This window comes from Trachypithecus francoisi, unplaced genomic scaffold, assembly GCF_009764315.1.
Source record: "Trachypithecus francoisi isolate TF-2019V2 unplaced genomic scaffold, Tfra_2.0 Lachesis_group11, whole genome shotgun sequence".
NCBI lineage: Eukaryota > Metazoa > Chordata > Mammalia > Primates > Cercopithecidae > Trachypithecus > Trachypithecus francoisi.
In genome coordinates this window covers 113,300,918-113,322,397 of record NW_022681456.1, presented here as the reverse complement: position 1 = coordinate 113,322,397, position 21,480 = coordinate 113,300,918, and positions in this window count along the sequence as shown.

Here is a 21,480-nt window from a genome sequence, read left to right as displayed (position 1 = left end):
ACCATATATGTACACACAATGTGTATATATAAAATATAGAAAATTGTGTGTATATATATACATGGTGTGTATATAATATGTGTGTATATGTACATACACACCATATTTTCTTTACCCAATCATCATAATTAAACTGTAAGTGTTGGTTATGTTAGTCTCATGGGAGTGCTTATCAAAGTGTTTTTATTTGTAGGTTTATTCACAACAAAATGAAAACTTATACACAAATAGCTTATTATAAATCAGAATTATTTGTTTTACCTCTAATTACAATCCAAGTTGCTAAAGAAATTGAGCTAGAGATATCACAAATCCTCCAAAATTTCTTCCAGATAAATTCGCATCTGGACATTTACCTAACCAAATGATGAAGCTATTATAATAACGGCTACTGAAATACAAAAGTTCTATTAACCCACAACCCAAGATTATTTTGGCTATAATATCTGTTTCATGAAACTAATAATTGCTTATTTCAACAATGTCCTAACAGTTCAACATCAGTTTAAACTATATATATAACATCAGATTGCCCATGCAGAGTACTTTTGTATGTGATTATTTTTGATGGATTGTTTTTCATCTGAGCATGTGAAACTGATCGTTATGGAACAAACGTACTTCCCACATCGTTTGGTCTGGGAAGACTATTTTTAGGGTCTATCCTATTCGTGGTAATATATTTGGCTTATAGCTACTTGGAAGTCTTACTTCAAATTTGATAAATCATATCTGAACACTGAACACTCTACTGTGAAAACTGCTACTGATCTGTATTTTCTTTTCTTTTCCCTCTCCTCCCCTCCCCATCACCCTCTTTTCCTTCCTTCCCCTTCCCTTCTTTCTGTCACTTTCTATCTCTGTGTCTTTACCACCCCCCCTTTCTTTCTCTCTTTTTTTCTCCTTTTTTTTTTCTCTTTTCCTTTGTTTATTTTATTCTGGGTTCTTTTAGGAGCTTTTCTGTATCAATGCTATTCTAAAATTTCACAATGGTATTCCTTGTTGCAAGTTGCTTTCTTCATTAATTGTGCCAGTGTTCACTTCACCTGTTAAATGTGGAGATTCCTGTACTTCAGTTCTGGGAAATTTTATTGTATTATCCCCTTAACAATTTATTCAAATCTGTCTTCTGTGTTCTGCCTGTCAGAAACTCTTACATTAGTTGAACCTACAAGATTGATTCCCAATGACTCTAACTTTTTCTCTCTGTTGCCCTACTCTATATCTTTAACCACACCTTTGTGGGATATATATATGTGTGTAAGATATATATATTATACATGTATAACATATACAATATTAAAATATATAAGATACATTAAAATTTATAAAATATACAAATATACAAATACAAGTATTTTATACAAATATATAAAAATACATGTATATGTCACATATATACATGTATATGTATCAAGTATATATCACATATATTCATGTATATGTATCAAGTACAACCACTATGTGATATATACTTGTGTTTTTACATGTTTTAGATATATTTATATATATTTGTGTGTATAGCTGTATATACTATATAAGTATATGTGTGTGACATACAGAGAAATATATTACACATATAATGTATGTGTGATATGTATGTATGTATATACTATATATACTATATATGATATATGTCTATACATATGTTACATATGTGATATATGTGTTACATTTATAATATGTATTTAAGGGTGTTTTCTTGTGTGCTGCTATTGTATTGAAATACTGTATACATTAATTTTTTCAAGTAAAAGTTAATAACTTCAGTAAAATTTTAAACTGTACATAATTCCCATCATATTTAAATTCACTTTCACAAACCAGAATTGTTCTGTGTTATAGTTCAATATACCACATTTGATTTTTGTTATATAATACATGCCTATGTCTGTGTGTAAATTTCAAGTGAACAGGTAAGAGATGTTTCTATCATTCCCAAGCAACTTAAAAACTCTCATCATTAATGGAATTAACCTATGGAAGTATGTCTTCATAACTCTAAATACTTTTAGAACATGCTTTGAAAGATAATCTTTCATTTAGGTATCATATTCAAAGAAATATATTTGATATGTATTGTTAGTAACTAAAGTACATGGGCCTATTTTTTTGCAAAAGGAAAATGATGAATATCTCAACAGTTTCAAAGGCTTTCAAAGCATGTTTTTAAGTCTAAATGATTGAATTGCTTTGCTAATTTTTCTCTATGTGTAATTTATAATTGCAATAATCTTTTTAAGGTAATGATTTGGTATTTATTCTTTTAAATTATTCTTGAGGTGTTTATTGTTCCATAAGGTTTTAGTTTTCCAATTTTATAATACCTTTAAAATTATCGCTAACAGTAATTATGACTCAGCTATTCATCCTTTTTGCCTTCTGTAAAAATTATACTAATCTTTCTGTAAATACTAAGTGATTTTCTTCTAAGCTAATACAGTTTTTCTCAAAAGTGGGCTACTATTCTAGTTAGCTCCTTCTTAATCACCTGTGGTTGGTCAATCACACAGAAGTGACTGTGATCTTTTAAAACGCTATTACTTCTGTAATGCAGCTCCTGGAACAGGAAGTATGAGGGAGCAACACTTCAGTGAGTGCAAGTTCTGCGGAAACATGATCTTTAAAAGGCTGAACAATGCAAATGTGGTAAGGATATGTTACTTTTATTTTTCTACTCATTTTATTACTCTAGAAATATTACAAAATAAACTTTCAATATTCAAGCTTATTTCTACAATTACATAGGATAGAATGTATATAGAAGTCTGATTTTTTGGAAGCCGTTTAAAAATAGACCTTAATATATGCAACGGTTCATAAAGAAGATAAGCATATTTCTTGCTCACATAAAATCTTATATAGATGTTTCTGATAAGTGGACAGCTCTCTCAATGTCTTCAGTGTCTGGCTTCTGAACACTCTTCATCACAGTGGTACAAGGGGAAGAGCATGACAAGTCATGTGCCAGGAGGTTTGGCAGGTTAGCCTGGAAGAGGTTTATTTTATTCACAAGCTGTTGGTTAGAATTTAATCTTATGGCAATACTAACGAGTAGGGAGGATGAAAAGTGAGGACTGGTTTTATTGAAGATGTACATTCACTCTTTGTGACAAGAGATAAATGCTGAATCTTTAAAGCACAGGTAGGTTAAAGGTTGCTTATCTCAAAACCTGTCCACTTCAACTTGACTTGGCCACAGGACATCCAGCTATTTGGTCAACCATTATTCTGGGTGTGTCTATGAGGATGTTTTTGGATAATATAAGTGTTTTAATTGTTTGACCTAGTAAAGCATATTGTCCTTCCTATGTGGGTGGGCCTCATCGAATCAGTTGAAGGGACTGAATAGAACAAAAGGCTGACTACCTTCTACAAGTAACAGGGAATTTCCTTCTGTGTGGCTGCATTAAGCTGCATCATCAGTCTTTTCATGCCTTCAGACTTGAACTGAAACATTGCCTCTTCTGGTGTCTCAAGCCTGCTATATGAGTCCACTTTCACACTGCTATAAAGAACTACCTAAGACTGGGTAATTTATAAAGAAAAGAATTTTAATTGACTCAGAGTTCTGCATGGCTGGGGAGGCCTCAGGAAACTTACAATCATGGTGGAAGGAGAAGGGAAAGCAAGGCATGTCTTATATGGCATCAGAAGAGACAGAGAGCAAGGTGAGGGAACCACCACATACTTTTAAATCATCAGAGCTCATGAGAACTCACTCACTCTCATGAGAACAGCATGGGGAAAATAACCCCCATGACCCAATCACCTCTCACCAGGTCTCTCCCTCGACATATGAGGATTACAATTCCAGATGAGATTTGGGTGGGGACAGAGTCCAACCACAACATTCTGCCCCAGCCCCTCCCAAATTTCACATCCTTCACACATTTAAAACCAAACGTGCCTTAACAATATTCCCTCAAAGTCTTAATCCAGCATTAACACAAAAGTCCAAGTCCAAAATCTCATCTGAGACATGTCAAGTCCCTTCTGCCTCTGAGCCTGTGAAATCCAAAGCAAGTTAATTACTTCCGAGATACAATAGGGTACAAGCATTGGGTAAATGCTCCCATTCCAAATGGGAGAAATTGTCCAACACAAAGAAGCTACAGGCCCCATGCAAGTCCAAAATCCTACAGAGTAGCCATTAAATCTTAAAGCTGCAAAATAATATCCTTTGACATGATGTCTCACATAAAGGGCATGCTGATGCAAGAGGTGGGCTCCCAAAGTCTTGAGCAGCTCCACCCCTGTGGTTTTGCAGGGTAGAGCCCCCTGCAACTGCTTTCACAGGCTGGCATTGAGTGCCTGCACCTTTTCCAAGCACGTGATGCAAGCTGCTGGTGGATCTTCCATTCTGGGGTCTGGAGGACAGTAGCCCTATTCTTACAGCAATACTAGGCAGTGCCCCAGGAGAGACTGTGTGTGGGGGCTCCAACCCCATATTTCCGCTCTGCTTGCTCTAGTAGAGGTTCCCCATGAAGGATTTGCCCCTGCAGCAAACTTCTGCCTGGACATCCAGGCATTTCCACATATCCTCTGAAATCTAGGCCAGAGGTTCCCAAGCCTCAATTATTGTCTTCTGCATATCTACAGGCCCAACACCACATGGAAGCTCCCAAGGGACTTCTGAAGCCATGGTCCTGAACTGTGCCTTGGCCTCTTTTAACTATGGCTGGAGCTGGGGCAGCTGGGACACAGGGCAGCATGTCCTGAGGCTGCACAGAGCAGCTGGGTGCTGGGCCTGCCCAGGAAACTATTTTTTCCCCCTGGGCCTCCAGACCTGTGATGGGAAGGACTGCTGTGAAATCTCTAAAATGCCCTGGAGACATGTATCTCATTGTCTTAACCATTAACACTGGGCTCCTAATTACTTATGCAAATTTCTGCAGTAGCTTGGGCTTCAATTTCTCCCCAGAAAATGAGTTTTTCTTTTCTGGGGAAAAGAAATGGTCAGGCTGCAAATTTTCCAAATTTTTATGCACTGCTTCTGTTTTAAACATAAATTCCAGTTGCAGAAAATCTCTTTGTGAACACACATGACTGTAGTATGCTTTCAGAAAAAGGCAGATCATGTATTTAAATGCTTTGCTGCTTAGAAATTTCTTCTGTCAGGTACTCTACATCAACTTCTCTCAAGTTCAAAGTTCCACAGATTTCTAGGGCAGGGGAAAAATGCTGCCAGTCTCTTTGCTAAAGCATAGCAAGAGTAACCTTTGCTCCAGTTCCCAATAAGCTCCTCATCTCCATCTGAGACCACCTTACTCTGAACTTAATTGTCCATATTACTATAAGCATTTTGGTGATTCAACAAATATCTAGGAAGTTCCAAACTTACCCCACATCTTTGGTCTTCTGAGCCCTCCAAACTGTTCTAACCTCTGTCCGTTACCCAGTTCCAAAGTCATATCCACATTTTAAGATATTTTTATAGCAGTGCCCTAAACTTCTGGCACCAATTTTCTTTATTAGTCCATTTTCACACTGCTGTAAAGAACTGAGACTGAGTAATTTATAAATAAAAGAGGTTCAATTGACTCACAGTTCCACATGGCTGGGGAGGCCCCAGGAAACTTACAATTATGATGGAAAGAGAAGAAGAAACAAGGCACATCTAACATGGTGGTGAGAGAGAGAGAGAGGAGAGAACCACCACATACTTTTAAGCCATCAGAGCTCATAAGAATTCACTCACTCTCATGAGAACAACATGGAAGAAACCACCCCCATGATCCAATCACCTCCCACGAGGTCCCTGTCTCAACATGTGGGGATTACAATTCCAGAGAGATTTAGGTGGGGACACAGAGCAAAACCACATCACCTGCCCACCTTCAGGTGGGAACTATACCATTAGCTTTGGTTCTCAGGCCTTCAGAATTGAACTGGAACTACACCATTGGCTTTTCTGGGTCTCCAGCTTGCCAACTGCAAATCTTGGGAGTTCCCACCCTCTATAACTGCATAATCCAACTTCCTATTACAAAACTCTTTAGATAGATGGGTAAATACATATACATACATATATATCTCTTAGGGTTTACTGGAGAACACTGAGAAATAAAATTTCTAAAGAGATTTCTTTATCCCTAATTAAATATTTCAAAATGCAATTTCCTCAAGATTACCCAAATAGTAAATATACAAGCCAAATTAATACAAGCCCAGTCTTTCCACTGTAACACACTGCCACCTACCACATATCTTATTTCCTGCTCATCATTTTTATATAAAACATTGATTTTTCTGCCTTTGATATTTTTGTAAAATTATAATCACCTGTGCTTTAGCCTCAAAGACATTATTGTAAAAGGTTTGCAGTATATATTTATATTTGTTTTATTTCTTACTATCTTATTGACTATTTTCCCAAAAATAGAGCTCTTTAGGGAGCTCTCTTTTTATATTCATAAGTATAAAGCCATGATTTTTTAGGTTTCCTTCTATTTTTTCTCATTAGAAGTAAATGCAATTGAATTGTTGGTTTTGCTTTATATGAAGTATTTTCTTCTATAATTTTTACTACTCTAATTTTCTGCAATAACTCCCTTACATTTCTGCCAAATCTACATCATAGACTGTTGTGTCCTGGATTAGTTTATTATTGCTGCATAATGCCTTACCACAACTGAGTGACTTAAAGTAACACACATTATTATCTCACACTTTCTACAGGCCAAAAGTCCAGGGAGCATAGCTTTAAGAGGGTTTTGTGATTCTGAGTTGCAGCCTGGAAGAGCCTTATCAGGCTGCAACCCAAGTGTGAGGTGGGCCTATGATCTTCTCTGAGGACCAACTGGTAAAACAGACACTTCCCCTCCTTTTGTGATTGTAGGATTCTGACTACTCTTTTCTTGCTGGCTGTTGGCCAGCAGCCTCGTTCAGCTCCTAGAGGGTTCCTACAGTTCCTTGACGCTTGGCCTTTTTCATATACCCTTGCACAACATGACAGCTTACTGCTTCAAAACCAGTAATGAAGGGGAATCTCTCTCATGCGTGCTAGCAAGCAAAGAAAGATGGGATGGATAAATGGATGGATAGATAGATGATAGATAGATAATTTATATATGTGATGCATTCAATGTATACATAAATATAATCTGCCATATACATATGTAAGACACTGTAAACATGCATGTATTGAATATAAATATGGTTGTGTATGTTTGTGTGTATGTGTGTATTTCATAAGTGGCATTCCATCACTTTTGCCATATGCCAATGCCATACTCTAGTAGTTAGAAGAAAGTCACTGGTCCTGCCAGCACTCCAGGGCTGGAGATTATACAACAGTGTGACTTACTTGGTGCTACAGTTTGAGTGTTTGCTCCCCCTTCAAAACTGATGTTGAAATTTAATTGCCAAACTAATGGCGTTGGGTTGTTGGGTTCTTCAGAAGTGATAGACCATAAGAGCTCTACCCTCATAAATGGATTATGTCATTATATAAAGGGCTTTTAGGAGTAGGCTCTTTGTCTTCTGGCCCTTCTGCCTTCCATCATCTGAGGATCTAGGGCTCCTTCCCCAAAAGGATGCAGTGTGCAAGGTTTCATTTTGGAAGAAGATAATGGGCTCATCATAACACCAAACCTCGTGGCACCTTAACCTTCGACTTCCCAGTCTGTGAATTAATAGACTTCTGTTCTTCATAAATTATCCAGTCTCAAGTGTTCTGTTATTTATGGCAGCACAAAATAAGATTCTTGGGATCACTTAAAGATGTGTATGTTACATGCCTTAACTTTTTATTTGACACTTCTTCTGAACAAGATGTATCTTTACTTTGTTCTGTTCACAAAAAAAGTATTGATGGTAATATGATCACATTTTACATTAATAAATAATAATTTGTAGTCATAGTTAGTGTTCAATGTGATATTCTGAGTCAGAAATCTCCCTATAATCTCATTGGCCATTATGTCATAAAATTTTTGTCCTAACGTGAATTAGCAAACCAGCATTTGAAAAATGAAGTATTTCTATTTGTATTCCAGGCATACCTCTGAGACATCGTGGGTTTGGTTCTAGACCACGGCAGTAAAGCAAAGCATACCAATTTTTTGGTTTGTCAGTGCATAGAAAAGTTACATTTACACTATACTATAATTGATTAAGTGTGTCATGCAATGACAAAAAAAAAAAAAAGCATACCTGCATACCTTAATTTAAAAGTATTTCATTGTCCAGAAATGCTGACACAAAGATACAAAGTGAGCACCTGCTGTTGGAAAAAAATGGTGTCAATCATATACACCATGGAATACTATGCAGTCATAAAAGAGGATGAGTTCGTGTCCTTTGTAGGGACATGGATGCAGCTGGAAACCATCATTCTCAGCAAACTATTGCAAGAACAGAAAACCAAACACTGCATATTCTCGTTCATAGGTGGGAACTAAACAATGTGAACACTTGGGACACAGGAAGGGGAACATCACACACCGGGGCCTGTTGTGGGGTGGGTGGAGGGATAGCATTAGGAGATATACCTAATGTAAATGACGATTTAATGGGTGCAGCACACCAACATGGCACATGTATACATATGTAACAAACCTCCATGTTGTGCACATGTACCCTAGAACATAAAGTATAAAAAAAAAAAAGGTCAAGATTCCTTGAAGGAAAAAAAAATGGTGTCAATAGACTTGCTTGATGCAGTTCCCACAAACCTTCAATTTGTGAAGAATGCAGTATCTGTGAAGCACAATAAAACAAAGCAGTGAAATGAGGAAAACCTGTATTTCATTGGATAGGGTCAGGAAGCAAGCCACATTGCCCATGAGGTGCTCCAGAGAGTGAGACAACCATATGTTACCTTTCTTGTTCATTCCCACTGGCTAAGTCATTTATTTTGAAACATTAATATCAGAGATGTCATCGTTTCAAAAGTTCAATAAGTACATACGGAACACCTACTACGTGCCAGACACCATCCTAGGTTATTGAGAGTAAAAAAGGAAAAATGAATAAAATATACATCCTCTGCCCTTGAGGAGTGTTCATTCTAGTTAGAAAGATTTAACATTTATGTAATAAGTGTAAATTCAAAGGTAAGCATAGGGCGGGCACAAAGGGTCATCAATAAGAAAAACCTAGCTAAATTCTAAAAGAAAGCAGCAGCAGGCTAAATAATCGCCCCTAAAGATAATAGAACCTAACTTGGACCCTATAAATGTTGCTTTATATACATAAAGGCAATTTTTAAATGTGATTAAGTTAAAAGTCTTGAGATGGGAATGTCATGGGCTTGAATGTTCAAGTCCTCCAAAAATGTATGTGTCGAAGTCCAGACCCCCAGTGTGATGGTATTTAGAGGTGGAGCTTTTGAGGTAATTAGGATTAGATTAGCTCACAAGGTGGGACCTTCACATTGGAATTAGTGCCTTTGTAAGTAGAGGAAGACAGAAAGATCTGTCTCTCTCCGCCATCTTGAGTTCTCACTAGGAAAGGCCATGTGTGCAGACAGCAAGAAGGTGGCTTTCTACAAGCCAGGAAGAGCACCCTAAGAAGACATTGAGTCTGCTGGCACCTTGATCTTGGTTTTCCCAACCTCCAGACTGAGAGAAATAAGTGTCTGCTATTTAAGCCATCCAGTGTATGGTATTTTGTTATAATAGCCTGAGATGAGTAAAACAGGAAGATTATATTAGATTGCCAGTGTGAGTCCTAGATGCAATGAAAACTGTCCTTACAAAAAAGAGATAGAAGGAGATTTGACACAGAAGAACAGAAGGCAATGTGACCACAGAGGCAGACATTGAAATGATGTGATCACATGCCAAGGGACACAGAAGCCACCAGAAGCTGGAAAAGGCAAGAAAAAAATTCTCCCCTGATGTTGCTGAGGGTGAGGACCCACTGATGCCTTGATTTCAACATAGTAAAACTGAGCTCTGATCTCCAGAACTCCAAAAGAATAGATGTGTATGGTTTTAAGGGGCAAAGTTGCAGTAACTTGTCACAGGACATAGAAAACTAATACTGAAGGTACTGCAGAGAGAGAGAACAGCTTGAGCAAAATCATGACGGTAGAAAGCAGTATGGTAAATCCTGGACACTGAAATGCCTCTGCATTGGTTGAGAGGCAAGAATTAGGTAGGAAATCATAGGAATTGGGGAGCATTTACAAGACAAAGGGAAATCATGGTAACCTTGTATGGCACACTATGGACATTATCCTAAAGGACGCAATGAGATATCAATAAATTTTAAGTACGAGAGCAAAGGTTTTTGATTAGATGTTCTGCTCTGAGAGTAACATGGAACATGGTTTGGAGGTAGCAAGTGGAGATAAAAAGATGAAGAAGAAGGAGAAGCAGGGATACCTGTTACAAGGCTAAGTACCCTCAGAAAGGGTCTTGACAAGCATGACAATGAGATAAAGGAAAAACTTTGAAGAAATAGCCAATAAAAATCTGAAAATCAGCAAGATTTGGTGATTATTCTGTGGTAGGCCAATTCTCCCTGACAGTCACACACACAGGCCTCCATAGCACTCCCATTATGCAGGCAAACTTCCACTGCATCTGCCTTAACATTAATAATTAAACCTAGGGAAATCAATGCCCAGACACCAAAGACAAAAATGAAACATATCTTTGGTAAGACCTTTCTCCAGGCTTCTGCTAAAGCCCAGGGCAAGTCAACATAAGGGAGACTTTCTTAAATTCCTTGTCTCGACAAAGACCTGTCTTGGGTCCACAAAACTTGGGGTGAGTCAAGACAGCCGTACATTCCTTGTACCAAGACCCATCCTGGATTGAATACACTTGTTGGGGATCTGAAGCAACTCTCTAGACCTAAACCATAGGTAACATAAGATAGAAGTAATTACCCTGGTACCAGGGGAATCATAGATTAAGTAGATTTAGGGGACATTTCTTTATCATCCTGGTACCAGGGACCTCGTGCATTGAGTAGATTTAGAGGACATTTCTGCTTCTGACGTTTCAGTTAAAACAAAATTCATCACCTATAGAGACAGGCGAATATGAGACTACATAGGCATATAGTTCAAAACATATATAAGGACTGGAAAAACTTTAGAATCCTGAGTTGGTCTGATGAATTATCTCCGACCTTCTCCCTGTACCTGGTTACAGAAATAAACTCTCTCCTTTCCCAGTTCGTCTGTATTTCATTATTGGGCTGCGAGAACATGAAACAGGATCTGGTTCCGTCCGGGAAGAGTTTAATTAAATTTTGACTTAAACTATTCCGTTGATAGTGGTGTCATTAACTGCATTAATTTTTGTTACTTATTTTTACTTCAAGAAATAGTTTAAAGGAACAGACGTTTCCAGTTTTAGACATGTTAAGTTTAAGATACCGTTGGGTCTGTGAACTTAATCTGTCCAATGGTGAGTTGACTGGTCGAAGTCTAAAGCCAGTAAGAGAGAAGGCAGAGGTTATGGAGCATACAGTTTGTCTTATCAAAACACTTTCACTGCAGAGTTAAGTTTGCTTTTATAACAGGGGTTATAAATTGATAGTGAAAGAGTTTCTGAAAAACATTCTTTTTGATCTCTGGGAAAAAAAGAGAATGCTGTTTATATAGACTTTTCCACATTTGTTTTAAAAAAGTTTCTCAAGTCAAGACACTTTACATATTTTGTAAACTTAAAAAAAATCAAATAAAATACTTCTGCTTACTTTAACAACCTGGTAAATAAGAATTATAGATAATATTATTCTTAGTTTATTGGCATGCACACTGAGGCCCAGAGGGTATTTTAAGTAGATAGCCAAGAGAAATATTCTTAGGAAATAGAAGCTAGAATTCCAGCTACAATTTCTCTGGCATGTAATCCCACCATGCTGTCCCTTAACATTGAGATATCTTTTCCCAAAGCTAAATGATTCTTGTTCTTAGCATTTGTTCATATTGATTTTTAAAAATCAGCTTATAGTGTTATATAACAAAACTGAAGATGTTACAGAAATCAAATTTTAAAACAAATTACATTCCTATAATACATAGCAGAGAATTCAACGTATAGTGGATATTCCATTTGTCATTTATTGATTGATGGCTATCTTTGAATGCATACAATCAACCTAAGATTAGTTCCTGAATTTTCATTTAATAGATGTAAATAGTCACGTTGTTATTATAACTTCTATTATAGAGAAATCATTTGACTCTGATAGAATTTAGTTATTTATCTAAGCAAAGACTAGTTCTCTTTCATTTTAATAATTCTTCCCAAAGGAACTCCAGCTGAAAACAGAAACCTTCCCATGTGAATCCGAAACAGAATTTCCTTTTGCAAATCTGTGCAATCTCATGGTCTTTATTCTTAGTCTTGTTTTCATTAATTCAATGAAGCCAGAATTTAGCTGTGTTCTTCCATACATGTTGCAAGTGAAATTGTATTTTGTTATTGGAATCTTTAAAATAATATTCAAAGTATATTTGATAAAGAACACTGTTGGCAATTTTCTTCCCAAAGAATGAAGGCTTTTTCCACATTACCAATGCCTTGATTGGTTTTCTTCCCTATATGGAAACATTTTTAAAGCCCTTTTGCTACTAGGCCTGTTCCTAAGAACTTGGATTCATTCCCACTATTCCCTGTACACCAGATTGAAAACTGTAATAATGACCATTTGGGGAATTAAATTTGAGCAGTATTTCTCCACTGGATCCTATGCCTGGAAAGTCCAGCTCCTCTGCAGGGACCCATCTTTATACCCACCTCCATCTCAACCAAGCATATCCTTCAGCCTGGGGTGCCCTATTCCTCTATGATCATTGATACCAAGTCGGCTTTTATAATACCATAAAATTTATTTGAGTAAGAACAAAATTAATATGGAGAAATAAAATATGTTCAAAGATGTTCAGGAAAACCATGGACAGAAAAAATTCAGTGGGTGATTGGTGGTGATGAAGATGAACAAGCCATTCAGAGAAACATTCATGGAAACTTGTTTGCGGAAACGGAATGAGTTAAGGATGATGAAAAGTTTTCAGGTCTGGAATAGTAGGACACGAATGGCCTTAGTAATAGGAGCAGGAAAACTGGGAAGGAAAGATAATTTGGACTTCAATGTTATATTTGAGAGTAAGATGATGGCCAGACATCATTAACACAGAGAAGCCAACCATGCAATGGGAAATACTTAATTATTTAATTAATTGAAATGAAGCAAGCAACTCAGTATATTACATTTATCTATAGTCGGTGAATGGAAAGCATTATATCAGATAGCTATTACAGAGAAATGTTCACCTTTTGATTAAATAAACTGCTTTGTACATAAGCCTACATAGAACATTTTAGATTTTGTGTCTTTTAAACAGGTTATTGACAATTAGGTTGTATTACCATATCCAGAGAAAGAGGGAATATCATATATTTCCTGTATCCATTCCTGTGGCCCATGTAATGCCCAAAACACCTCACTTCCAAGATTAATTAGTAAGGATAGTAATCGGTAGTAACTGAGGGGTTACAAAGGCACCACACATTTGGGCTTTGGCTTTTAGGAAAAGAAAGAAACTACCTGAAAAGCACTTGAACCAGGATAGCCTCTATGGAAAGCCATTTTCAAGAGCCTAGGCGAATTTGCTTTTGTTAGGAAAAAATATATATTATGGTGAAACATTGTGTATATAATGAGATAGTCATTGGCTGGACTCTTGCCGATATTACTCTTAGTTTCAGGAAAGAGAAGACAAGATTGCCTATATGTGAATATGAACTAGTCTCTCCTAGATAGTCTCTATAGAGAGATGGACTGTCTTTCATTTTTAAGGGGAAAATGTTTATAACAGAGATCTATCTATACAGCAAGCTGAAATGAGCATGGCAATGATAATTAAACTTGTTTTGTAGATGGGAAGCAGAGACAGATTAAATAACTATCTCATGAAAAAATTATACATCAAAAATTGTCAAATCTATGCTTTAAACAAGTCTTGGTAAAATTACTTTGGGCTTTCCTAGAAAAGTGCAAGCATATTTGGGAAATTTCCAACTTTTAAAAATCTGGAATATACCTACTTCAGGTAGTTGCCCTATTGTAAATCACTAAGCAATAACCCAGATGCATTCAAGTATCAAGTAAACAACATACATGTGTGAAATGGCCAAAAATAAGACAAAAGGCAGTTCTGTACATGATAGTTAACTGAAGAAGGAATTCCCACCCCACTTAAAGGTGATCAAATACAAAGTTAGAACAGAAGAAATAAGCTAAAACTGACTGAATCTGTGCCCTGCAACAACAATTTTAAAAGTCCTTTATATAAGTGATTACATTTTAGAGTGTTGGGAATTTTTCAATTTTAACATGATATAAAACATAACTTATGTTTTTTAAAAAAATTTGAATGCACCCAAACATAAAAAATCAAGATTCATGTCATCAAACTACTTGTTGGTTCAAATCCAGGACTGAAAAATCTCACAGAGAAAACCAAAACAGGAAACCGAATACATTACCAAAAATAAAGTTGAAAATAAATTTAAAAATAAACTAAAAATAAAACAAATGGGAACAAAACAAATATACTTATCCTGAAAGGAACCTGATTGTAGAGCCATAGCCCTGTGTAACACTTTGTTAGGTAAAAATATGCATGAACTTCTACAAATTCCATATAATTTAAAACTCAATAATGCTGACAGTAAATTATTTTTCTAAATTTTCAAAATCAGACATTATCTTTATTCATTTTCACAAGTCCAACTGACTTGTTTTAAATTTGATCTTATAATACAAATGATTACCGTTGCCTCTTGCACTTCAGATCTTCCATACAGAATAATTTTCTTCTCCCGAAATCATATACTTTATAAATTCCTAGTGGCAATCTGTTGGAAGTAAGCGCTATGCTTATTTTGTCTGAAAGTGTCCTTATTTCTCTCTTGTTCTTGAAAGATTATGTCTTTAGATATATATTGGTTGGATCATATTTAATCTTTGTCCTCTGAAATGATTATCCCATTTTATTCTGCCTTTCATTATTGCTATTCAGAATCAACTATCAGTCTTGGAAGGTAATCTATGTCTTCCCTCTGGCTTTTTTCCTCTTGGATCTATCTTTTAAAATAGATACATAATATTTGTACATATTTGTGGGGTACACGTGATATTCTGTCATATGCACAGAATGTGTAATGATCAAGTCATGCATTTAGGGAATCCATCACCTCAAGTATTTATCAATTTTGTGTGTTGTGAACATTTCAACTCCTCTCTTCTAGCGATTTTGAAATATGCATTGTTTATTATAGTAACTTGACTCTGCTAATGAACATTAAAACTTACTCCTTATATCCAACTGTATGTCTGTATCCATTAACCAACCTCCCTTCATCCTTGCAACCCACCCACAAATCCCTAACAGCCCTTGATATCTATCATCCTACTCTCTATCTCCATGAAACCAACTTTTTTAGCTTCCATATATGAGTGAAAATGTGCTATTTGTCTTTCTGTGCCTGGCTTATTTCACTTCACGTAATGTCCAGTTCCATCTATGTTGTTGCAAATGATACGATTTCATTCTTTTTACAGCTGAATAATATTCCATTGTGTGTATGTACTACTTTTTTTTTTTTTTAGTCATTAATCTGGTGTGGACACAAGTCAATTCCAAATCTTGGCTATTATTAGTAGTGCTGTAATAACTGTGGGGATGCAGATATCTCTTCGATGTACTGATTTCCCTTCTTTAGATATATAGCCATCAGTGGCATTGCTCAATCGTATGGTAGTCCTATTATTATTTTGAGGAACCACCAGATTGTTCTCCATAGTGGCTCTACAAATTTACATTCCCACTGGGTGTTCCTCTTGCTCCATATCCTCACCAGCATTTGATATTGCCTGTCTTTTGGATAAAATTCTGATATAGTCTCATGTTTTCACTCACAACTGCTGTCAAGCGGTTCATTAAAGAACTCAGAGTAAAGCAGGAATCCTATTTATCCACAAAGGCATTCAGTTTTGGAGTCAATTTGGCAAAGTTTCTTTTGCAAAGAAATAAAATTCTAATAGTCACTTGTGTCATTTTTAGTTTTATTTGCCCTTCATCAAAAATATTGCTCTAAAAATATGTGACTGAATTTAAAGTTAAGCAAAGCATTTCCACACTTTAGTGTAGAAAATAATACAGAATAATGTCATATAAAAATGTAGAATAATTTTATTCTCCGACTTATTTCTAGTTTGTGGCTATACATTAGTTTAGAAGTGTAATCTTTAAACAGCCTCATTGAAGCTTCATAAAGTCAAAAATCTGGACTCATGAAATTAATTGCTGTTTCCTCCTTTCGTTGCTCATTTTAGCTATGATCCAAATAAACAATTTAAAGCTATCTGTGAAAGCATAATTATGCCAATTAGATTCAGTTGATTGTGTTCTTAAAAAATTAGAGCCCAGAAAATTAGTCTTTATATGTTGCAATTCCAATCTTTGTAATTCAAAACCAGAGTAAAAATTTCACGTAAAATGATCTTCAGAATAATTCAGTTTATTTTGAAATATCCTTGTATGCAGCAAAAGAAAATTGAGGGTCTAGCAGTAGATGTGTGTCTTATATGTGTTTCCTAGTTTTTAGAGTTTGATTTCTGTTCATTTATCTTGAGTATTTTAACGTCATCTTTATAGGAATAGTGGACTAAAAGTCTGCAATTTTTATTAGGAGGCGATCTCTTTAATTCCCCAACCCAGCCTGGTTGGGAGTGCCAACAAGCATGGATAAATTCCAGAGTGCTTGTTTCAAAGACCCATGAAAAACACTATTCTTATCTACAACTTACCGTTTCTCTGTCTATTTCAGACAAGGACTTCTACTCGCTCCTTCCAGTATCCTGCTCACTTTTAAAAACACACTTCTGCTTCTGACCTTTGCTCTGCTGTATATAACTTCTGACCTAGTTTTCATCTCCTGGCTCATAGATTGTCTCCATTCGAAGTGTGTTTATATTTGAACTAAATTCCCAGGTAATTCACCTGTCAGCTTTGGCCTTTGGCAAGTAGTTTATGATCTCCCCGGTGTGACTTTTATCAATGCAGACCACTGTGTTTAGAACTAAATTATCTCTCAGCTTCAATCTTTAACATTACTTTTAAGACCTCTATTTCATAGATCAATAGGACTGGCAAACTAAATCAAAAATGTTAATGTCATTTCAAGTCAGCAACTTGCCTATTTTAGATAAATTATCTAAAGATAAATAAGGCATTTCAATAAACTTTCAATATAGAGGAAGGTATAATCATTTCTTTGTTAGTCCAGATTGTTCATCATTCTTTTTAAATTATCTGCTCTGTGGAAGGAAAATGTTCTGTTAAATGAGTTTACATAGAATATGATAATAAAGTTGACTTTGTAAATAACAGGTGCAGTCCCAATAGTGCCCTGCATTTGATAAAATGACCACTGAGGTAATAGAAAATTCAACAATACATTGTAGTGGTTAACAGATTGAGTTCTGAATTCTCAGTATCCATCAATTGTTACTATATAATTTGGATAATTGGCTTCACCTTTTTGCATTTTAGTTTTTTATCTATAAAATGGGTGTGATAATTGTGACTGTCAAGGATCTTATAGAAAAATTATTAACTTATTATAAAAAGTAAGCACTGAAGTGTCATCTCATTATTATCTCACAATAGATTTTGAAATTAGAGACTTGATGATTTTCTAGGCCTCTAGTGTCTTAGGATAGACTGAGGAGATTATTCCAGCTCTTATTCTAGCAAAGGGGAAAAAAATGTTGTGTCAAAAAAATACAGTCACAAACAAATATTCATTTTAGGTTCTAAAACCTAGAATAGGAGAACAGGGATATAGTCTCTTTGCAATAGAGTTACAATCTTGAGCTAACAGTATACCCAGAAGGATAGTTTCCTCTTAGGAGTTCTAATACTTTAGAGCATCTACATTCCTAGAAGATTTGTTAAAATGCAGCTTTTGGGACCACACACAAACCTACCGAATAAGAATTTTTGTGGAAAAAAAATGCATTTGCCCCAAGAAAATGCATTTCAACAAATAACCTAGATAATCTTGAAGCAGATAGTAGACGGTTACCAAATAATTGGAAAACAAGCTTCAAGGTGCTAAAACCAAAGTTCCCAAGTAGATGAGATGTCTAGGGAGGCCTAATGGGGCTATTCACTTAATTAGCCCAGTAGCATCAAAGGTTGCTCAATCATTCCTACATACTTGCCAGTTTCCAAACAATTGCCTGACAAAGTATATTTTATGGTCATTGTCCCAGATTTGATGCATTTGACTGATAGAATGCAGCGCTCAAGAAAATCACTTGAACCTGGGAGGCAGACATTGCAGTGAGCTGAGATGGTGCCACTGCACTCCAGCCTGGAGACAAAGTGAGACTCCATTAAAAAAAAAAAATTGTGTGTCAGTTGGGCACAGTGTCTCAAACCTCTGATCCAAGCACTTTGCCAAGGCAGGAAGATCACTTGAACCCAGGAGTTCAAGGTTGCAGTGAGCTATGATCATGCCACTGTACTCCCACTTGGGTGGCAGAGAGAAACCCTGTCTCCAAGAAACATATAGATAAATAAATTTTAAAAATTGCGTCCTATTTTAAGGTAAAACTATTCTCCTCTAATTAAAAACTAATATTTAAATAGCTTTTATGTATGTGCATATATATGAATAACATATATACACAATTAGTATTAAGGAATAGTTAAATATATCAAAATATATATATGTAATTAGTGAATGGTTATGAACTAGTTACAGACTAAGTTAAAGAATGGTTATAGATTTCTTGAAAGTTTTTATTAATAAATAAGTGTTGTACCCTACTCAAACAGTATGTACCCTTCCCCAAATTTTGGTTTGGATATTGAAAAGGGTAACCCACACCAAGAGGGGATACAAAAGCTTATTACTCAAATAATGAGGCTTTCTAGAAAGAACCGTGCAGCCTCCTAAGCAGGCCCAAATGCCTTAGAAAAGCAGGGAATTGTCACTTTCTTAGCTTTTAGTGGGATCAGGGGTGGGGCTGGAGCGAGGGGTCCAGTGCACATGTACCAGGGCCTGTGGGGTTTGAACTTCATGCAGGCACCAGGAAGCACTCAGGCTTTCTCATCAGCTTCTCCAGATGTGGGGTAGAAGGGAAAGAGAGAGGAGTGCAGCTTCAAAGCTATCAGCTGTGATTTTATCTTAAATATATAGGTGCACTGGTGAAACCTAAGGAAAGAATAATTTGAAGAAATCTGAAAAATATGCATCACATATTTCCAAATAAGCTAACTGCAATAAATAAGGCATTTCAATAAACTTTCAATATAGAGGAAGGTATAATCATTTCTTTGTTAGTCCAGATTGTTCATCATTCTTTTTAAATGTTGTACACAGTTCAAAATATTTCTTACACTTAGAAGGTTCATAATATAAAACATTCCAAAAGGCATGTAAATGTTTTTTATTAGTGTAAAAGGTATAACTTATGTTTGATTATCTTAAATTACTTTATATATTTTCCACCTTTTAAAAAGTTAAAACCTGTTAACTAACCTTCTTATTTATAAATTTAACAAGTTTACTAAAGCCAAATGATCATGGATCCATAAAAGACTGCATTCTAAATTTCATGAGATTTTATTAGAATTAAGAAATATGTTATTTGACTTTCTAATATTGACTCTGATCTTCTGACATAAAGAAGCTCTAACTGTATTAGCAGAAGTTAATTCTAAAACAGAGAACAGAGGTTGAAAAGTTCTGAGCCTACTCGTGACTTTAATGTTTCTACTTTTAGACCAGGACTGACCTTTCTCAGGCACAAGTTTATGAAAGGAACATTCACATGACATTTGGGACTTTAAAATATTAGAAACTTTCACCCTCAAGTTTATATGATTGATGGCCATACATTTCTTATTTTATAGCCAGGGTGGAATGAAAAGCAATGTTATTTTGACAATTTGGTGGCAAAAACTCTAAAGAATGTTCTTTTTCTTAAAATAATATGAAAGATCTATTATGGGAATATGAGATTGGTTAGTCAAATCCAGGCAACTCGAAATTATTATTTCTATTATATAGTCATTGTGGTGTGTCCTTACCTGCTAAGACTGTTGGAATTTAAAAATATATGTTGAAAGAATATTGTGAAGCTGGAGTATGCATGTCCTCTTTAGGTAAAGAGCAAGAATATTTCTGCTATTGAAATTCAAGTACTCATCAAGCCCAGTTCAAAATTTACTCTGTCCTTCAAATTTACCCAGGTATATCTGATATCTTTGATCTTACATGTATTTAATGATCTCATTATGTACCCTACCAGAATAGCATTTAGTAACATTATGCCTTTGTTACTGTTTTCAATTTATATAACTTTCTTGAAGTTTTTCCCACAATGATTCAGTCTTGGATTGATATGCCCTTTAAAGTAATATAGGGCCGGGCGCTGTGGTTCATGCCTGTAATCCCAGCACTTTGAGAGGCCGAGGTGGGTGGATTACAGGAGTTCAAGACCCACCTGACCAACATGGTGAAACTCTGTCTCTACTAAAAATACAAAAATTAGCCAGGCATGGTGGCGGGCATCTATCATCCCAGCTACTCAGGAGGCTGAGGCAGGAGAATTGCTTAAACCTGGGAGGCGGAAATTGCAGTGAACCAAGGTTGCAGTGAGCCAAGATCACATCATCACACTCCAGCCTAAGCAACACAGCTAGACTCCATCTCAAAAAATAAAAATAAAAATAAAAATATTAAAGTAATATACATTAAAATGAAGTCACAGTTTTTGTAATATTAAAAGGCAGGTGAGAAAGTAATCTCAGGCAGAAGCATATATCTCTGGGAATAAGCATATTGTTGATGAAATCTGTGTTCTATAACATGCTGACCAGAAAGGATCCATAAAGAGGGAAGTCTTCATAATGAAGTGAGTAAGACAAACCATCCTGGACGAGTCTGTCGGACACAATCTTATGTGTTTACAGAGTCCACGGCAGCAGGAAGAAAGGCTGTGCATGGTCCCAAAATACCAAACACATCTCACCAAGCCTGATCTTCTCACTACCGTGAAGGGCCCAACTGCAGTGACAAGTAACGAGCCCCTAATCTGGCACAATTTCCTGGCAGTACCAGCCATGGTGGCAGGTTGTTTCCACTACCCCCTTGCATTGTTGCAGAAGCAATCATTTACACTAAGAACAGATTCATATTTCAGTTACAGATGTGCTTTTCCTGTCTGAAACACTTCTGTCAGCACCACCATTCATGACTGAACCATCACTTTGACGTTCCACACATCAAGGAACTCATTTCATGGCAAAGGGATGGTGGGGTAACCTACTGAAGGCTCAATTATAACATCATCTGGGATATAACAGCTGTACACTCAGAACACTCTCTTATAATACGTGAGGTATGCTTCAAACCAGAGGCCACATGGTGTCATCTACTCTAGAGTCATCTACCCTAGGAACAAAGGAAAAGAAAAGAAAACAGCCCT